Source organism: Typopeltis vanoorti, chromosome 9 (genome assembly GCF_054136105.1).
Source record: "Typopeltis vanoorti isolate ZY-2024b chromosome 9, IOZ_Tvanoo_1.0, whole genome shotgun sequence".
NCBI lineage: Eukaryota > Metazoa > Arthropoda > Arachnida > Uropygi > Thelyphonidae > Typopeltis > Typopeltis vanoorti.
Genome location: NC_143557.1, coordinates 76,066,239 through 76,087,274, shown reverse-complemented (window position 1 = coordinate 76,087,274; position 21,036 = coordinate 76,066,239). Strand labels below are relative to the sequence as shown.

Below are 21,036 nucleotides of genomic sequence, written 5' to 3'. Positions count from 1 at the left end.
AACATCTTCGTATACACTCACCAGTTGTTCCACTGATTGTAATGAACCGCCATCAAAGCCTCAGCATTTTCAAGGCGATTCTGTTTTTATTCGCCTTAAAAAGAAAATGGCATTGGCAGGAGCGGTGTCTGAATAGGCATGCCGAAGAAATGATGATTGAATGTGTCACTCTATGTGTGTTCAGAAAATCACAAACTTTATTCGGTTGCTCTCCAACTCTTACGTTTCCATGACAACCACTTTGGCCGAATTTAACTGTACATAACTCTCTCTCATCCTCTCACCTAATTTCTTTCTTTTCTCCATTTTTCTATTTTAGCTTTCCTTCCTTTTTCTACTTTTCCTCCTTATTCTGCCTTTCTCTTTCTCCTGTTTTAACTTTTCCTAATAGGAATTTTACTTATTTTAAGTTTTCAATCTTTGTCAAAAGAAAAAAAAATAATCGATTTGGTACAAGGAACGCATTTCTGGTTCGCATTCCGATAACCCAAAAACACCTACGAGAAGCTATTTAAAAAACAGGACGCTATTTGAGGGCATTCCGACCTCTGAATAGCTAATGAATACGTTCACCATCTATCGACTGCATTCATCTCAGTTATTTAAAGATTCTCTTTTCAATTATACTCCGAGGATCGGATACGCCTAATGAAGGGTTAGACTTTTAATAGAAAAGTATCTAATATCGTTACACAGTATTTCTACTAGGAAAGACCCCGGGAGTATGTAGTAACTCGCAGACGTATTTGCTAATTGCAGATGCTATTGATATGCCGAATAAAAAAAAAAAAAAATCAACTTAGCGCTCTTGTGTGCTTATCATCAAACGACTTCATCAGATCCCAATGGATCAAAAACTAACAACTGCCGATCATTTACAATTCTCGCAAGCACTACAGAGAACTCATTAGCCAATATTTCTCCAAAGGGAAACAAAAATTAGGACTGCAGAGACCATATTGTAGTGGTCTTCGTTGAAAGGGGATGATAAGGGGGAAGTGAACGTCTCCACCCCCACTGGTATAGTGATGGATATCGGTAAGGTTAGGTGGGGGGGTGGGAAGGGATGATGGGCAAAAATGCACGTGTCTGAAAGATCGAGAAAGGTGCTCTTGTTAATCTGTCCATCGGACACGCAACGGAACTAGGAGGTTGTACAGAGCGACGACTTCAAGGAAAGGGGGGGGGGTTCCGCCGGATGTGTCATTAGTAGCGGGGAAAGTAGTTCAGGTAAATGCATGTAAAGGTAAAGGCAGGGGTTGGGGTTATGATAGGAACTGTCCATATGGTCGTTGTTTAGATATGTTCGTGTGGGATATGTTTAGAGTGTGATGACCTGTCGATCGTAGGAGGGTCAAAAAAAAAAAAAAAAGGTAACTGGTTAAAGACCTTACAGGAATGTTTGATAGAAACTTAATCAAAGATGCTAAACCGAATTTGTTTTTATAATTAGGACTTAGCTACAATAATCTAAACCTTAAAAAAATCTTTACTACAACATTTTGCATTCTATTCCTGTCATTTATCGAGTCCCGAACATGCTCATTATTATTTTTTTTTTCTCGTTTGAATTATTTTTGCATCATAAAAATGTTCGCAATTTTTCTTCTTCTGTAAAAATATTGTGTAGCCGGAAAGAACGCTAAATGTTCCCTTTGGTTGAAGAAGAAAATGCCCGGTTCAAATCCCGTGTAAAACGTGAGGGACCTTCACAAAGGGCCTTATCAACTTGATTTAGCTTGTCTCTTCCTGCAAAACAGAAGAAAACAGCCGAAGAACACACGCACGTACTAGATGCAATAGACTAGTGGCCTAAGTTATAATCCGACCAGAGAAGGGAGAGCTGTCGTTGGCAAGCTGCCAAGAAGAGTCCATTCATGTTGAAGGGGAGAAAGAAATAAGGCGATGAACGAATCGGTCACCAACATGCGAAATCACGTGATTTATACGTAAAATTTTCCAACTGTTATACAAGCAAAATAGCTACCACTTAAAACTACCATGATCATAAAAGAGAAGTTAATTTTCCTAAGGGTAATAATAAACAACTCATCCCACAAGACAGATTGATTATCGGAATGGATTCTCCTTCTGTTGATATGCTCAGAAATATCGAAGGGTCTCGTATCTGTGAGCGTACTATACCTTTATCGTAATCACAACAGTCCTAATTTGCTTCTGATATGAAACTGAACAAGATTTCAGATTACTATTTACTTATTTCTTTATGTATTTTTGGTCTTTTAATTTTAAGATGATGATGCCCATTATAAACATTCATGATATTGTAGGGAAAAAATAATCAAGTACTTTACATTTAAATGAAGATGGGAATTTACTTAATCCATAAAATAATTTTTATCTTAAAATTGCATACCCCCCCCCCACACCCACACAACAGGTTAACAATTGCTAAACCTGTTGCCATCAATTCCGTGGATGAGCTAAGGAATGCGTGGACGGAGATCAATTTTCTTTTTCTTCAAGCCTCCAATAAGTAGGATAGTATCACACCGGATAATGAAAATCATCTGCTACCTAAACATATTCACAAACATCCATGTCATCTGATTTGAACCCAGAGCCTGTTGAAAACCAAGTTACAATGCTTTGCAGGGTTGCCAAGAAAACCAAGTTTTCTTGGCAACCCTGGCCGAAAGTGGGAGGGATTTCTGGAGTCATTTTTATCCCATGAAAATAAAAGGTCAGAGTTCAATCCCACAGTCCGTTGTATTTCTATTGTTTTTATAGTCAATCTTATTCGACCCCATTCATTCAAAATGCAGCCTTTTTTTATTATTAATTATGTTTGTTTCTATTCCTAATTTTGTTAATTTCAATAATTTTTATTCCTAATTTCTGTGCATATTTTGCTTATTTCTATTCGTAAATTTATTAATTCTATTCTTAAAGTCGTTAATTTTATTCATTTATTGCTAATTTCTCAAATTATTCATTTTTATTGCTAATTTCTATGCTAATTTTATTCATTTATATTCTTAATTTATTCATTTCTACTCTTAATTTTATCCCCCCCCCCTTAATTTCCTAAGTGTATTCGTTTTCATTAATGTCTATTCTTACTTTTATTAATTTCTATTCCTAATCCTAAACGAGAAATGTAAAATAAAAACAAAAATGCAACAATATTCAGCTTCTGGGGAAAAAAAAAAAAAGAAAGAAAGAAAACGAGCAAACACAAAGTTACACAAAGGACACAACGAAGGGGAGGGGGGGGGGAGGTGGAGCGTCAGTCTCCTAGTTCTACTCTTTCTCTCGTGCTAATGAGAAAGGTGGTGAAACAGCGCTCAACACCACCACACTGGTTTCCTGTACTTAAAACTCATCCAAAGGAATGCGACATCACTGACCATAAACGTAAGAGGGCAGCACCGTCTAATTTAACATCTCGGATAGAATCCACGGGCCTTGTGTCTGCCCTAGGTCCGGAGGTCCGTTGTATGGCGCCCTTGCCTCGATATAATGTCTGGTTCTTTTCATTAAGTGTGTCATCCCTGTATCAAACAGCCTAAGACTCTTAAAGGAAATTACTTATAATAAAACACCGAAATGTTTCATAAATGTCACCGCACAGGGGCAGCTCAGTAGCCGTAAGTTTAATGAAGATCATTTTTTTTTTAAACCTGCCTCCAAACTCTAAAGACATTACAAGCAATAAATTAACCTGTGAGACCTTAGTTCCGGCCATTAAGCCCTCTCCATACACCCTGGCTGGAACTGATGTGCTAGTTTTCTTATGGCCACTATAATATATTAAATGACGTAGTCCCATTTCCGGCTCCGGTCTGTAGATACACGAAAAGGTGAGGCAAAGTAGATTTCAATTTAATGATCATGACTGTTGGTGTTACGTCAGAAAACAATGATGATAGATGCTAAGGAATGGAAGGGGGATGAACAGGGGCAACAGAGAAAGGTAAGAGCTCGTGGAAAGAGAGAGAGAGAGACGCATCTCAAGCGTCTACAGTAGGTTTTTACGTTAATAACCATTTCTGCTTGAGATGGTAGTTAGGAAAGAGGCGCGCGCGAGTTAAAATAGATGTCTTATGTGAGATAGGAGGGAAAAGTGTCGACAAACACTAAATTAACATGCACTGTTGTGATACAAGACTGAAAAAAAAAATCTATGCTTTCATTTCTTTTCGTATTTAGGAGCAGACTCCTTGATTGCAACTAATTATAGAAAGCTCTTAGTTGGAATAGTTGAGGACATTTCTGAATTCTCCATTGCTGTCTTCTTTTTGAAGTAATCCCGCACTTTGCAAATGCTAATTGGGTTTGGAAATTCCACAAATTGTTGGCGGACTAGAAATGAGGTAGATGACATCGTGATTCTTCTTCAACAGTCCGTTATTTTTCCATCTAGAACACTTTAAACATGGATTTTTAGCTTTCGTTTATTTGTGAGAGGATTTAAAAAACATTCAAGATCATAAATAAAATATAACAATCGGTATGTTGTTAACAATTAGCAGTTGTTAACAAACAGCACACTATTTCCAAAAAAAAAAAAAGTGCTCCTAGTTTGCTGTTTCTATTTAAATACAATATTCCATTCAGAATAGGCCGTCTTCATTTGAAAAACAGTAAACCAAAATTAGACTCTTTTATTTATATTCTCGTATTTTGCATCGAAAAATTCAATATTTCTGATTCAGTTGGTATTGGATTTCCTTCATAAGGATACGATTTCAGTCAAATTCCATTCCCCCCCCTTTCTAATCACCTAACCTAAGATTATTCACCAAACCTTAGTATTATGCATTTATTTATTGATAAAAAAAGCATACACTTATTAATTTTGTATCTTGACTTTAATGGAGTACATTATTCTTCAGCTCATCTAGCTAAGATCGAAGTGGATTCTATTTGCCGTGAGTCATTTATAACGAAACCCTTCAGAGAAATAGCTTAAAGGTCGATTATGGTATTAAAGGTAAGGAAATAAATATCTTAGAAGACAGACAGACAAACGGAAAGAAAGACAAATAGATTAAAAAGAAGAGAGAGGGAGAGGTGGGGGGGTAGTAAATATTTGCTGAAATTGCCTTTAATATGAATCCGCATGCGATCAATTCTTCTTTCATAGATAACCGTACATTTCTGCTGATCCATAAAAATTGACAAACTATATTTATTTGCGCATTCAAAAAATAAGTATTTATCCCAAATTAACAAAGTACAGAAACTAGTACTAAGTTTGTGTACTCTGGCAAAATACTGGCCTTTTTTTGTAAGTTTTTTAAATCAAAACTAGCCTTTTTCGCCATAATTTCTTGGCAAAACAGATCTTTTTTCTTTTGATAAAAATGCCTTAGAATGCTGCCTTTTCTTTCTTTCTTTTTTTTTTTTTTACAAATGATTTAACAGAACCCTGTCCGTTTTTCCAAGACATTTTAACAGAATCCTATCCTTTTATTGCTGATACTTTTTAACAGTGCGCTGTCCTTTTTTTGCCAATACTTCTTAAAAAAACACAGCTTTTTTTGTAATTTTTTTTAACAAAACACTGCATTTTTGCCAAATTTTATTTAGTAAAAACACTTTCCCTTTTCACCAAAATGCTTTAATAAAACATTATCTTTCCATAATTTCCACCAAAAGTTTTTTGAAAAAAAAACCTTTTTTTTTTTACCAAAATATCTGTTACAAAATCTTGATCATTTTTGGTCTAAACTTCTTTTCCGTTTTGCCAAATTTTTCTTTAGTACAATACTTTCCTCTTTGCTGAAATTTCATTAGAAAAACACCTTTCTTTCATCAAATAATTTAATAAAATCTGTCCTTTTTTTTTTACAAAGCTTTAACAAAACAGTTCTAATTTTTCTTTGTCAAAACAGTTCTTTTTCAATTTTTTTAGCAAAACACTTCCTTCTTTTGAAAAACATATTTTCTCAACAAAAATATCTATCAAGTATTTTTTCCAATTTTTTTTTTTTTTAGAAAACACTTCTTTCTTCTGAAAATACATCTTTTTCTTAACAAAAATATCTATCAAGTACTTTTGTCTTTTCTCCCAAACTTTAATAAACTGTTTTGGTTTTCGTCAAAACTTCTTTAGCAAACGTTTTTATTTATTTTATTTTTTATTTTTTGCCAAAACTTCTTTAGCAAAGTTTTTTCTTTTTTTGCCAAAACTTCTGTAACAAAACAGTTTTTTTTTTTCAGTTCTTTAACAAAAGTATTTTTCAAAAATTTCTTTCGAAAAACGCCTTTTTGCAAAAATTTGTTTAGCCAGTTATTATTTTGCAAGTGCACTGAAAGGTTTTCTTTTTTTTTTTGCCAAACTTCTTGAACCAATTTTTTTTTTTGCCAACACTTCTTTAACAAAACTATTTTTTGCCAAGTTCTTTAGTAAAACACTTTCCATTTCGAAAAACATTCTTTAAAGCCCTTTCCTTTTTGCCAAATTTTCTATAACAAAACGCTTCCGTTTTTATCCATGCTTTAATAATCTGCATTGCAAATTGCATTGAAGTTTGTGTCCAATTTTCTTTGGCAAAACAATACGATTTTTATCACCGTCAATGCACTGAAAACAGTACCGTCTCCAAATGAATTCTCTTTCAATCTACGCACAATGGTTAGTTACCAAATTACTACATGCAACCTGTAATTCCAATCTCAGTACTGGAAACGCGAAAATATTATTTGCTTGTAAAAATATCTACAGCGATGTAATAAATCTACATTTGCTATCGTTCTCTCACACGGCTTTTTTTCCCCTTCTCCCTTTATTTTTTTAATGCTCATTTATTTCTTCGGTGCTCTTCAATCACTAACAGACGTCTTGAAGAGAGAATTCTGTAAATTATAAGATAGTACAAGCAGTAAATAGTAATGGCTTAGCTAGTATCTGATACGGGTGACATTTTTATGTATGTGCAACTTCATAATTGCTATTTTCTCGTGGTCCGGTAGATGCTTCGGACGTATTATAGAGAGGTAATAAATGAACAGCCGTGAACATTGCACAGATTCGTCTTCATCCTTCTTCTTTGTACAATAATTGCCACCTGTCGTTTCTTTTCCCCCTGTTTGCCGCATACAAAGCTCGCACCAACACCTCCTTTTATTATAAGTTTTAAGAAAATAAAACTATATCTGAAGTGCCGGGTTCGAAGGGATAACCGAATGAACCGAGTTCAGTATTTTAATTGAAGTTTTATTTTATTTAGTTTTGAGGGGGAGTGCGGGGGGGGATTATCCTTTTGTTAAATTCGTTTTCGATTTAAGATTTTTTGGTCGTCCACCAACCCCCACTTGATTCATGTCCTTTGTGGGGTTGCAGCCTTAGAGAACTTACAGAGCGATTATTTTCTGTACAGGCATCGCACTAGATATCTTCTCTGGCGTATTCTGACTTCTTTAATTAACCGTATGCTGTGATGTATTGGGCACCATGTGATAAATTGAGCAATTACAAGCCGGCTGTTTTAGCCCACTTTCTGGAATAAGTACTACCGTCATGTCTCTTGGCCAATGATTTATTGGATAAAGGTTGGGTTCCTTTTATTGGCGTACTATTTTATGTAAAATTAACTTTTTTTTTCTCTCTCTCCTTAAATGTTTCTCGAAGAAGGAGTTGAAGTTAAGAATATATTTCGACTTTTACAAGTCGATATGCTTCGACAATCTTCAACCATAAATCACAATTGTTTGCTTGCATACGGTCAAAACGGATTTATAGGAGAACTAAAAGCAAACTCTTTGTAACGAGTTAATGACCGGAAAATGAAGGTCGTTGAAGTTTCTCGCTGGTGAGTTCGTTCTTTCTTCCTTAATATAGAAAAGTATTAAAGTGATTCTAGTAGGTCAGTAAGGAGCGATTTTTTTTTTCTTAAATCATTTTTTTTTTTTTTCGCTCTATGGGCTCAACCTCAAATAATTTCCTAGTCAGGATGACCAATGAGAGGATCACCATAAAATTACGTCATAATGATTTTAAATTCACGTGTTACAGGAAGCTGTTATTGTTGATATAAATAAAATGAATAATTTTTATCTCCTCTTCTTCGAGTGTTAACAATCCGCTAGACGTCGCTCAAAACAACAATGAATTCATTGATTTTAAAATATTATTGTTTCAAATTGATATTCGTATTCATTTAATTACTCATTTATTCATTTGTAATGAAAATTATTAATTTTAAGCAAAATAATTAAATCGATTAATTGCGAAACGTGCGTTGCTTGATTTGATTTTCAAGGTTTAAACCACTCCATCAAAATGATATAGAAAAACTAGTTTCCTTTAATATTGCTATCTTAATGTGTAATTAATCTAAAAAGAAAAAAAAACTTTAGTAATAATTCTCATGACAAATCAAATTTGTCATTAGATTATTTAATCTAATGACAAATAAAAGTCATTAGATTATTTAATCTAATGACAAATAAAAGTCATTAGATTAAATAATCTAATGACTTTTATTGACCCTTAAAGGGTGGTGTGGCTATATTCATGTTTATCAATGATTTTGAAGTCATCGGATAGAGAGTACGGCATACTGCGGCCGCCATCTTGTGATCCTAAACCTCTGATATTATTGTTGAAACAATGTAAGTTTTGCGGTTGATTTGTCATGAGATGTAGAGTTAAAAAAACGAACACTCTACTTGCCTGTACCAGAGACTGACTAATTTAGGGACTGGCTGAAACATGGCATAGAAAAAAAAATTATTGACTTTATTCTTAGATACTTTGATATACACCCTCTGTTGTATCTTTTTGTTGTCGAATGCGGCAAACTTCATTACTGTTGTGTCAACTGTTTATGACGTTTGTGTCATTAGAAGCCGAGTTGTAATGCCAAGAGTGACAGCGTGTTTTGACGAACGGTCGGAAAATGAGTTTCAAACAGAGAGCTGCGATTGACTTTTGTGTTAAACTTGGCAAAAGTTTTACCGAAACGCATCAAATGCTTCAGAAAGCATACGGTGATGAATGCTTATCCCGTACTCAAGTTCACGAGTGGTTTAAGCGATTTCAAAGTGGCCGTGAGACGCTTGAGGACGACGAAAAGCCGGGCCGTCCAAAAACTGGACTGAGCTAAGTTAACATCCAAAAAGTGCGTGATTTCATCAAAGAAAACCTTAAATCATCCGTGAGATTGATTGAAGATGAATTGGGGATTCCAAAATCAACTGTGCACAACCGAGAGTTTGTGCCATCGTAAATTGAATTCGCGATTTGCACCATCTCATCCTTCGAACATTGGGAGACAGTTTCTGAGCAAAAACCAAGTTTGTGTGTTGGATCACTCGCCGTATTCACCTGATTTAGCACCCTGTGACTTCTTTCGCTTTCCTCGACTTCATTTGCCGATGAAAGGAAAGCGATACGACACCATTGAAAACGTTCAAGCGGTAGTAACCACGACCCTCAACAGTATCCCAAAAACCGATATAAAAAACTCATTTAACGCTGAATCGATGCTCAGGGAAAGTATATTGATTGAAATAAATGATTTGAATAATTATAATTGGCCTGTGTTTTATTTTCTATCAAAAGTTCGGTTTCTTTTTGGACAGAGGGTGTATGATATTAGTTCGCAATAGCCGCAGACTCACAGTGTACGAGTAAATGCAATTAATTTGAACCGCTTGTGTTGAGTCGGTTGCTTCTTATTCTGCTTCTTATTATTTTAATGATATTGCTACCCACAGAAAGTCTAAAACATTAATATAGTGAGTGGGTTAAGGGTTAAAGAAGTACTGAGAATTAAACCTTGAAAACGAAATATTAGTTTTAAGCTGAGCGGGCAGTCAATTGGCGCCCTGCAACAAACATCTGAAAATTTTATAAGAAACAAATGAAAATAAACATTTTTATATCAATCCATACATAAGAGGTTGCGAAACCTATAACATGATTTAATTTTTTTTTATCAAAGAAATGAAAATAAATATCTATCATTTAATATTATAATTCATCATCATTTTGATAATAAAATTGTTTCAAAGAAAGGTCAAAATACACGAAAAATACATAAAAAAATAAAACCCCGTCAAAACAAACAAAAAAGTCTCCAAGTAGTAAATGTCAAAACACGTGAAAAACACAAATACAAACCCTATCGAAACACGATCTCATAATAATAATAATAAAACACTTCAAAAAGTAACATATAAATACACCAAAAATATAAGAAAAGACCCTTCAAAATAAGGAAAAACTCAGTGAATTTTCCAACACCTAAATTATTATCTTATAAGAAAATATATGTTCACCTTTCTCCAAGTACAATGTTTAATCTAAGAAAAAGTTGCTTATGCTTATATATACATTAAATAATGTAGAAGCATAACCATGTACAGTTCGTAAGGGTTGGAATTCTCCAATCCAATATATAATATAAAACTGAATACTTTACTTATTTATATTTGAGTTTAGCGTGGGTGGTTTTGCATAAATAAAAAAAAGGACTATCGTTCTATTTGCGATGAATCTTCTTAGTACAAAATGGCTTAATATCTCTGGGGTAGAGTAGCCATTTAAAAGTGTTGCGAAGCCTAGTTCTGTATTGCCTATTGTAGCCATTAGCTAAAATAGTGCTCGAATAAAAAATATGTATGCATATTGCTACAAATCCGAGAGGAGATACACAACGAATTGAACAGAAAGAAAGAACGAACGAAATAAAAAAAAAAAAAGAAAGAAAGAAAGCCGTTACTGACAAACATCCTCTGTAACAGTAGCTGGGAGCCTTTCCGAGACAATTTAACTGCAGGAGCAAAAACGCTTAGGAGAATTTGAGTAATTCAACATTGGAAGCAGATTGATTGACTCTCCGCTATCCCCCCGTTCTATAGATACGGTGCAAGATTTTCGTAAAGGATGCGGTTTTTCTAAAAAAAATCATTACCCACGAACGCGGAACGATGTTGATAGGGCGGTACTCCAAGGATCTCTTATACTCAAGATAGCTGAACGAAAAATCCTCCATCGTCACCCTTTCGCTTTAAAATGTACGTAGAGAGATCGATTTCCATCCCACCCCCTCTTCTTTTCCTTTCCCCTCACTTTCTAGACCCGACGGAGAGGGCAGAAACTGATAAAAGAGGAACAAAATCGACGGAAAAATCTGGATACAAACGGTTACGGAAGAGCGGCGGACTGTTGTGAATGCTTGGATCACATGACCTCGTAAACACTGCTTGTTTGAAGTAACGAAAGAACTCAGCTTTATTAAAATGGAAAAAAATAATAATAAAAAAGAAATGCAGATACTAAACGCGCTTTTAGTGGAAGCTACTCTTTGTGTGGATAAAAGACAGATATTAGTGACTATCGCATAAAATTAATTTTAAGTGTACGGCTAGAAATCGTAAATTCCCATTCTTTATTTATAATTGAAATGAACTGAAAAATCACTCGTTTGCACTTTGTATAATTTGACTGTTATTTCGTCTGTTTAGCACGAGAATGTGACATGATGTTTTTTTTTTTAATTATTATCTTTTTTGCTATGTGTATTTTATACTCTAAGCTACCGATGACATTTTTCGCCACAGTCACATGCCAGAAGTCTAATTGTTGTCATTTGACAAAGAAATCGAAACCGAAACGTAAAAAAAAAAAAAATAAATAAATCAACTGTTGTTTTCTTTGTATATTTCTAGCTCTAGTCACGTGCCACAATTCTAATTGTTGTCATTTCACAAAGAAATTGACAAATGAAAAAAAAAATTTTTTTTAAGCTATATTCTGGCACGTGACTATTAGCGAGAACTTTACTATGTACATTTCTTACTCTAGTCACGTGCCAGAAATCATAATTGTTGTAATTTGACAAAGAAATCGACACGTGAAAAGTATCAACTGTTTTCTTTATATTTATTTCTAGCTCTAGTCACGTGCCAGAATTTTAATTGTTGTCATTTCACAAAGAAATTGAAAAAAAAAAAAAATATATATATATTTTTTTTTTTTCTCGCTATTCAAATACGTGACTATAGCGAGAACTTTATTATATACATTTCTTACTCTAGTCATATGCCAGAAATTATAATTGTTGCCATTTCACAAGGAACGTGAAAAAAAAAAAATCAACTGTTGTTCTTTACTATGTCTATTTCTCGCTATAAGTCACATGCCAGAATTCTAATTGTTATTTGACAATTAGAATTCTGACACGTGAAAAAAACTATTTTTTTTTCCAGTTGTTCTTTAACTATGTACATTTCTATTCTTAGTAGTCTAGAATGTGATGAGGTTTTGATTGTATGCCATTTAGTAAGAATTTCAAACGATTATTTATTTACGAACAGACAAATCAAACCAGAATGCATATTAAATTTATGTAATTTGCAAAACGCATATAAAATTATTAATAACCACTAAATGCGGCATATAAAGCGCTCTTTAAAAATCTTTTAAATTGTATGGACAATTTACATGTGCCGAGAACTATTTCAAAAAAAAAAAAAAAAGGTTAATTATTAAGAATAAAAAAGAGTTAGTTGACTACCCATTCGGTTTTCTAATGCGAATTAAATGCTTCCTTTCTGTGAGACAGCTAGTTTAAACTTGCGTGTGTCAAATCTCTATGACCGTCTAATGAGGTCATCACGAGCTGCCAAACCTCCTGTGGTGGTGGCGTTTGAAGTTAGCGCGCGCGTTAGTTAAAACCTTGCTTGGTCTGATCTAGCGATCATCGAACACAGCCGACAGCTATTGGCGGTTTTATTGGTATATCTGCTAGCTGATGGCAGAATGATGCATGCTCCCGACACACCCCTACCGTAGGCTTTCTTAGACATTCACTGGGAAATTGGGGTAAAGGCACATCATCTAATGCTAGTCTCTCGGTTGACTACAGGTGTAGTTGATGAAGTGTTTGTATCGATGACACCACATCTACATCTCCCCATCCTAGTATTTCTACTTTTTTTCGGGGGGCATAGAAGGGGGTTTTGACAGTATTATCATTCGGGACACGGTGTGATAAAGATGTCACTTTTTAAAAAAGCATTTGTCTTTCTCCTGTTACTATATAGACTTGTTTGTAACAGGACTTGAACACATTGTTATAGTTGTCTGATTAGGTGGTTGTCGTGGCAACGAGTTTGCAACAATTAAACTGGACTGCTTTAGAAATCTATAAATTGTTCTACCAGCTTAATAACAGTCAAGTTATTTGTTTAAATGATAATAATTGACATTTATCGGGGGGGGGGGGATGCATACAATTTTAGCTAAAGAGAAATGCTATTTTTTAAAATCGTTATAACAAAACTAATGGCGTCTTTTTAAAAATTTAATTTAGCTGTTTATTTTGTTTTTCATTGTTAGGCAGGTAACGAAATAGGTTAGTTAATCTTAAGCCAAGATTAACCCTTATTAAAATGTATAATACTCAACTAAATTTGGCTAAGCCCAAACTACTTTGCTTGCGTCGGTTGTCTTGAATACTCTTGACCGCAGAAGTTACAAATCACCACTTAAAGATGGGTTGCCCAAGGTGGTCTGTGTCGTGTCACTGAAGATTTGTTGTTCTGGTCAGACGATAGGGGCCCAGTGCATTCGCTAGATTTATAGATGTGAAGGTTACAATGTCTTTGAGTAGGGTTGGGTTACACACGATAAGAGCGAGTGAGAGAGAAAAAAGAGAACCTTGTTGACCTTATAAGTAATCAAACAATAATGATAATCAACTACTTTTGAAACCTACTTGACGTTTTGGGATAATTGCCTCTCATCGGGCACACGAGATCAAAATAAAGAATTTTATATTCAAAATGCATTAAAATACTTATTTATTACCTACGCCATGTATTTCAGATTCATTCTTCCACTCCCTGTTTTTTCATACTTCTTCCCTTCTCTCTCTCCATCTATCTCTTTGCCTGTTATCTTCCTCACATATCACCCCATAACTCCTTCCATCGCTCTCTCTCTCTCTTTTTTTTTTATTTCTATGTTTTCTATTTCTATGTTTTCTAGATCCATCTCATCTGTATCTTCCCCTTCTCTTTTTTCCTCTTTCTTTTCTCTCTTTCTCTCTTGCTTCCTCTATCGGTTTGTTTTACTGTTTCTTTCTCTTTCATGTATATCCATCTTTCTTTCTTTCTGTATCTGTCCTCTTCCTTTCTCTTTCTCTTCCCCTTATCTAGGTTTATTTCTCTTTTCGTTTATTCATTCTCTCTCTCGCCTCATCGGGTTGTTCTTTTTTCGTTTATTTACCCATTGTTTCTCTCCTATATAGGCGTATTTTTAATTTTTTTCATTCGTTCATTCAATTTTTCTTTCTTTTTCTTGTATTTGTTTGTTTCTTTTTTTCATTCATTCACTCTCTCTTTCATATATATGTTTCATTTTTCTTTCTATCTTTCTAAATCTACTTTCATGAATTTCTCCGTTTCATTCATAAATTCTTTCTTTCTTTCCTTGTATGTTTGATTTTTTCATTTTCTCTCTCTCTCTCTCTCTCTCTCTCCTCATCTGTGTTTATTTATTCGTTTATTCACTCATTCTCTCTCTCTCTCTCTTCCCTATATATGTATGTTTATTTTTTCATTCGTTCATTTATTCTTTCTCTCCGTCTCTTTTTCGTTAATTCATTCGTAAATTATTTATTTCTTTTCCTATATGTTTGTCTCTTATGCCATTCATCCATTCTCTCTCTCTCTTATGGCAACAGGTAGACTCGCTCATGCAACCAATAGCTCACCCCTCAGCGCATTAAGTACTGTTCGTGAGCTATGGATTTTTAAAGACGGAAATTCACATAATAAAAAAAGTCATGTTGGAAGAAAGATATTCTTTTAGTAATCATTGACATTCGCTCCCTCTTGCGGTCATAATTATTCTAACAAATTTCAAGAAGAATGAAAAATAAACGAAACAAATGGAAAATAGCAGCAGTGGTTTTTTTTTTTTTTTTTCCTCCTCACATTTTTATTTTTAAACCTGAAGTACTGGAACAACCGGATAAATAGGTACGTAATTTAATTGTAAATCACTTAGACGCGGCTGCAGCCATTGCTCGCTTTTCTTCCTTTCATTATAGTTGCTTTTCAATGCTTGAGCTAAATAAGAATGAAATAAGAATGCAAATATTGATTAGCTTCTTTGACTTGCCTACCTTCTTATAGACCCAGGTGTAAAATCTGCGAAACGATTTATTAAACTCTATTTGAAAAAACATAACCCTCACTAATTGTATTTGCATTGTCAAACGAAGACGCGTTTCGTATCCCTCTAAATCCCCCCCTCCTTCCTCCCACCCGTCAGCTTCTTGTGTACTATGAAGCGTACTTAATTATTTCTTGTATAGCGCATCATATTAAGAAAAGCTACTTAAAAATTCACATACGTGTTGGTTCGGGCGATATAAATGGTGGGATTACTTTCATAAGTCAGCTTTTAGATTAATTATTTTCCCTAATAAAATATTGTATGGAAGTCCGCTGGCTTATTGAATTTTACTTCTTAATATATTTTATTTAATTTTTTTTCTTCATTTGTTGTGGCTGTAGGATTAAGAGATTCAAATAGGATGAAAAAGGATATGTATAAAGTTCTGATCCAATATTTGCGTACTGTTTTTTTTATTTGCATTTTTTTTGTTTTATAACAATTGAAATTAATTTAATATATATTTAAATAAGGCTTCAAACTACCCCTTAGTCTAAAAGTTGTGCAAATCTTTCATATATACATAAAAAAACGGAATAATTGTTTGTAAAAATAGGGGGAAAAAAAGGGTTTTTCATTTGACCTTATGGTGATTTTGGTTGTTGCATCTAGAGGGAGCCACATGCGTGTTTGTATCACCTTATAAAAATTTTAAAGTTTATAACGAACTTGAGATGAAAATAGAAATATCTTTTATCGAGACGCATTGTTTTGTATGATTATTTTTATATTTCTTTTGTAAGCGGCAGATGATTTTCATCGCTAAGTGTGACACCACCTTGCTTATTGAAGGCCTGAAGACTTGAAACTCGCGTTTGGTCTCTAAAGCTGAGTTCTCGAATTATGTTAAGATGTACAATTCAGACCACTACCATTCTAGAAAGCATCTTGGATGGGATTCACATCACAAAAATATAAATTAACCAGTTGCACTTAAGAATATGTATCGCATTGTTATGTTTTAAAACAATCAACTATTATGACGTCCTATACGAAGAAAAAATCAGTTTATTAGGAGCTGTAATTTTTAACCAACGAATTGCTAATTCGTTGGTTAAATTACAGAAAATTACAGAAAAATTACAAAAACTACCTCGCTTCGAATATCATCTAGGACGAGAGGAACTTTTATAAGGCTTAGTTAGCAGGTCTAGTACGCAGGTGGTGGTTTCTTCCAAGAAATCAGACGTTTGGATCCCGCAAAACAGGTGCATAAATAAATAACATTATTTATGAATGTTATTTTCATTTCATATTTGAAATCATAAATCCATTGATGAAAGGTTACTCTTGGTCCACCTACGCTGTGCAAATAAATTGCACACCGTGGTTGGGCCAAGAGTTAGATAAAACTAGGAAAATATGCTCTGTAGGCTAGACGTAGTTTTATGTCACGTCAGGCAGTAGTGACGTCACAATGGACCAATGCAAATCCTACCAGGCGTTTAATTTATTTTGACGTCCATTTTTCATAGCGCAATCTTTCACTGGCGTATATGATAATAGATATATGCTCTAGATTTTGAACAACTTCATCCTGGAGTATTTTGTTGACTTGTTTTTAATCAATTTTGGAGGCACACATCAGTTAGCCCCGCTTTGTATAGAGATCGATTAGCCTAAACACACTACTGTTACTAACCTTGCATATTTATCCTTGAATCTCCATAATTTCTATTATTATACCTATGAACGTCCAATAAATGAATTCGGTTTTGTGCAAAATGAACCTATTTTGACAACTGTACACAAATCCTAACATTGGTAATCATTTACCTATTTTTTTTCTTCTGTTTTTTTTTTTTTCTTTCCTTATGAATCGAGTCCGCTCTCTATTAAGGAAGACATTTTACAAAATAAAAGCACATCACAAACTCATAAATACATTAGGGATGACATCCCGTTCCTCGGACCTACTTGTAAATAAAGCCTTCCCGGATAAATTGCATTAATGCTAGTTAATAAGAGACGGGACGCTGTCCATAAATGGGTGGCCTTGGGTTACCTGAAGTTTCAGGCAACCTATAAATCAAATGTTAGCTTCAGTGTGCGTCCTTGGCACCACGTGACCAAGACTGGAAATATAAGGTGTGTGTGTGTGTGTGTGTGTGTGTGTGTGTGTGTGTGTGTGTGTGTGTGTGTGTGTGTGTGTGTGTGTGTGTACACAAGAGAGGGAGTAATTGATGACAGAGGGGGAAGGTGGTTTTCATTATCTGGTATTTGGTGCTTCAGATTAACAGCGTCTTCATATTTGGTTACAGCGTTGACCTGACATAGTTTTATCCACTGTGGCGATACTCGTAGCCTAGCTCTAGACTTTGTCTGCCATTGCGCCATCTGAAATGAGATCTTTGCTTTTCGAGTAATGGGCGAAGTTCTTAAATACCTATACCTTCCTCCACGATCTTACTGATCGTGGGAAAGCTAATGTAAGCTTTTAGCTTGATTTTATTTTCGCTTCAAACCGTTATAGATGGTGACCGAACTACTTATATCATGCTTTAATCGTCTTCAAAATTTGATTCTAAAAAAAAATCAGTAGTTTACTCTAATATCATTTTTTATCTCTAATTTTACTTTAACATCAAGTGTGAAATATGACCCTTGTACTGTATGCGTGTTTACACGGGCGTCCGCAGAAAATTTTCCGGGGGGGGGGAGACAAAACTTGGAGAAGAATAATTATTGGAGACATCAATAAATTTTTATTTAATTATTGACTTTTTTGGGTTTTGTGTCCCGTTTGCCCGCCTCTGCGGAGGCCCATGCGTGTACCTATTTTCTTATATTATTTATGTAAGAAAAATTTCAACCTGTTTTGTCTCTTGATATTTTGGCAAATTTTGAATGCTAATATTTTGGCAAATTTGATGACCAAAATGGAAAGCTGATTTTGGCAACCTTTATGGCCTAGTTTATATTATATTTGCCACGATAATTTAGTTTTGTTCTTATATTTTTAATATTGTGTACCTTAGGACTTTTTTGTCTGTTTACAAGAGGACAGCTTGCTCCATTCCCTGGGAATTAGATATGATCCGAATTAGAGCTTTTCAGTCAAATAGTTACCGCTATTCCAATATAGCTGTGGAGACATATTTAAGTGAAATATGAATTCAATTTTTTTTTTTTTTTTTTTTTTTTTTTTGCAGTTATCCTTGAACTACAAGGTGAAGATAGTGTTTCCCCCTATTGAAACTTTTATGAAGCTCAACCACTGCCAGGTTATAGCTCCAGTTCAGCACAGTACATCGTGTTGATATGCGATTCTGTTTTGGTGTCTTTGTACAGTACAATATCCTTGGGCAGGAAGGAGCTCGGTTGGAGCACGTCTAGAACACCAGAAAAACTTTTTCAAATGAAGATGAGTTAGCTGGTCTCATGGGGAGGATGAGAGTTTTCTTCCCTGAAACATGGACGTTTAATCCCGGGAAAAAAAAAGTCAAAATGGATAACGATCAAGGAGAGAATAAGAAAAACAAAATCTCTCTCTCTCTCTCTCTCTCTCTCTCTCTTACACACACACACACACACACACACACACACACACACACACACACACACACACACACACACACACACATACTTTTAACTCTATTTCAGTTAGACATGTACGTATCTGCGCGCTAAAAGAAGACAAACAATTCCTCACACTGTAAGAACATGGCGTTAAACTCTGACACCCGCTAACCATCCCCCTAGTACAAACAGCGTCATTCATTATTTGAAATGAGCAAATCTTCAATAACAAACAACTAAATAAAAACAACATTAATTGATGATGATGTCTTTCTGATCACACAGGAATCGTGGACTTAATACTGTACGCAAGCAGAACCTACTGTTGTCATAGAAACAGAACCATGACGTCTCATCGTCTTACAACAAACGAATAACTTAATGTCTATGATTTTCGTCCGTTTAAAGCTATATTATATAAATATTTTTTTTATCTAAAACATTACTCCAAGAATGGTTCATTAAAAAAAAAAAAAAGAGAATAATAGGGTCCTCCGCAGTTAATCTCGGCATCTGTATTAGCCACAAAGCCATCAGAACCCCATACTGTGAGTTACATTTCTCGTCATGTTAATATGTTATAGCAATGAGCACATTATTCTCACGTCCCCTGTATAATGCATTGTCGGATTCATTAATATAAAAGCCTATAGGTGATTTTTGTGTGTGAAGAAAGATTAGAACCCAAAGGGCAATATTCATCTCTATTCTATCTTTGTCTACTAACATTAGTGCAAAAAGTTGGTGCTGATTACTTTTGAAGGCCACCCAATATTGATTATAATTGCTCGGACATACTTAGCAATGGAGAAAATGGTTTGATATACGTAACATAGCATAGCAAAGGAAGTTACTGTGCCATTCTGTTGGCCACCTACTAACAGTAAGGTTGGGAGATGCAATTCGCTGTGGGTTACCCACCAGGAACCAGAAATGTTTTTTAGTTAGAGAGAAAGAAAGAAAGAGAGCTATGATATTGACTCATCACTGAGCTTGTCTACCATTTAACACGCTATTATTATTTTTTCATTGCGAAGGAAGAGGACTAGCGTACAATTCTGTTATGTAAAGTTGTAAAAACCAATTACAAGACATCTCAATTCTGAAAAGTACGGGGGGGGGGGTTGGATATTAATGTCTAGACAAAGTGGCATACAAAATGGAACTTTTGTGTCGGTTATATTTATGAATGTATATAATATATATGGCATATGAAGAACTGTTATATATTAAAAGGTTGGCATGTAGAAAAGAATTAGAAGGGACCACGGAGAACATCAAAACGACATTTAAGGTATTATAAGAATAGAAAGATTATTTACCTAAGTTAAGAGGGTGACATGGGAAATATATACGAATTTGTGTTCATAGTGGAAAATTTTATTATGTTGGGAAAATTAAAATATGAGGCGTTAACCTCGAGATATTTGAGTGCTGAGTATAGTTCAGAAGAGGGTAAAGAATAAATGGAATTGCCAAAAAAAAAATATATATGGAACAAATCTCATAATTGCTTCTTATTTTATATCACTTTTTTTTTTAAATATTGCCTTTTTTGTACAGAATTTAACAATGAGAAATTAAATGAAAAAGTATAATTTTTATTAATGTAAATATTATTCCTATAATTGATTGTCAGTAACTTTCATTTTTTTTTTTTTTTCTAGTTGACTTTTACAAGGTGTGGCCTTCGGACTTCTTGCATATGATGTTTCTTCTGTTTCAAGAAAATAACAACAAAAAAGCGTAATAATTGTCTTCTTACGATGAACAGAATTGCAAAGTCAAACCAAGATTTATTAGATTGCTGCTTGCAATTGTTAATTGTTATAAGCATATTTATTCCAACAATAATCAAACATTTTCCATCGATTTCATTACGAAAGTCTTAAAAACTAGATTATCTTCTATTATTCTATTCGTACATTCCATCAAGGAACTAATGAAGAAAATAACTAATTGAAATACCTAATAAAACTCCTACACCTTTTACAAGTATACATCTAAAATATATATGAAATATTTGCAAGTAGAATCGAGAGGAATCAATCGACCGTGAGATGCGGTGATTGATTCATTCATTACCCTTGGAGGGTAATGGATGGCAATGCTGTAGCCAATGAAGTTCTAACTGAGGCTCAGCTATTGCTGTTACCCTCCTGCCATGATCAGAGCTTTAATTGCTCAATAACACCTTATCCTACACTGTACTCTACAGATAACGGGGAATATGAAAAGCATTCTTGCTTCGCCCCTTTAAGCCAGTCCTTATAAGGACAACACTTACGAGTCCCCGTGTGGTTACCGGGATAAAAATAGCGCCATTGCAAATCCAAGCATGTCGTAAGAGGCGA

General features: G+C 34.5%; 1 long non-coding RNA gene across 2 annotated transcripts in view; it reads left to right on the top strand.

The window, feature by feature from the left end:
- LOC150103167 (uncharacterized) overlaps window positions 1-20,702 on the top strand; it is a 170,763-nt gene extending 150,061 nt beyond the window's left edge. For both annotated transcript variants that reach the window (XR_016548775.1, XR_016548774.1), the window contains exon 4: window positions 20,350-20,702. This is a non-coding gene — a long non-coding RNA (uncharacterized LOC150103167). The remainder of the gene's footprint in view (window positions 1-20,349) is intronic.
- Window positions 20,703-21,036: the final 334 nt, after the last annotated feature.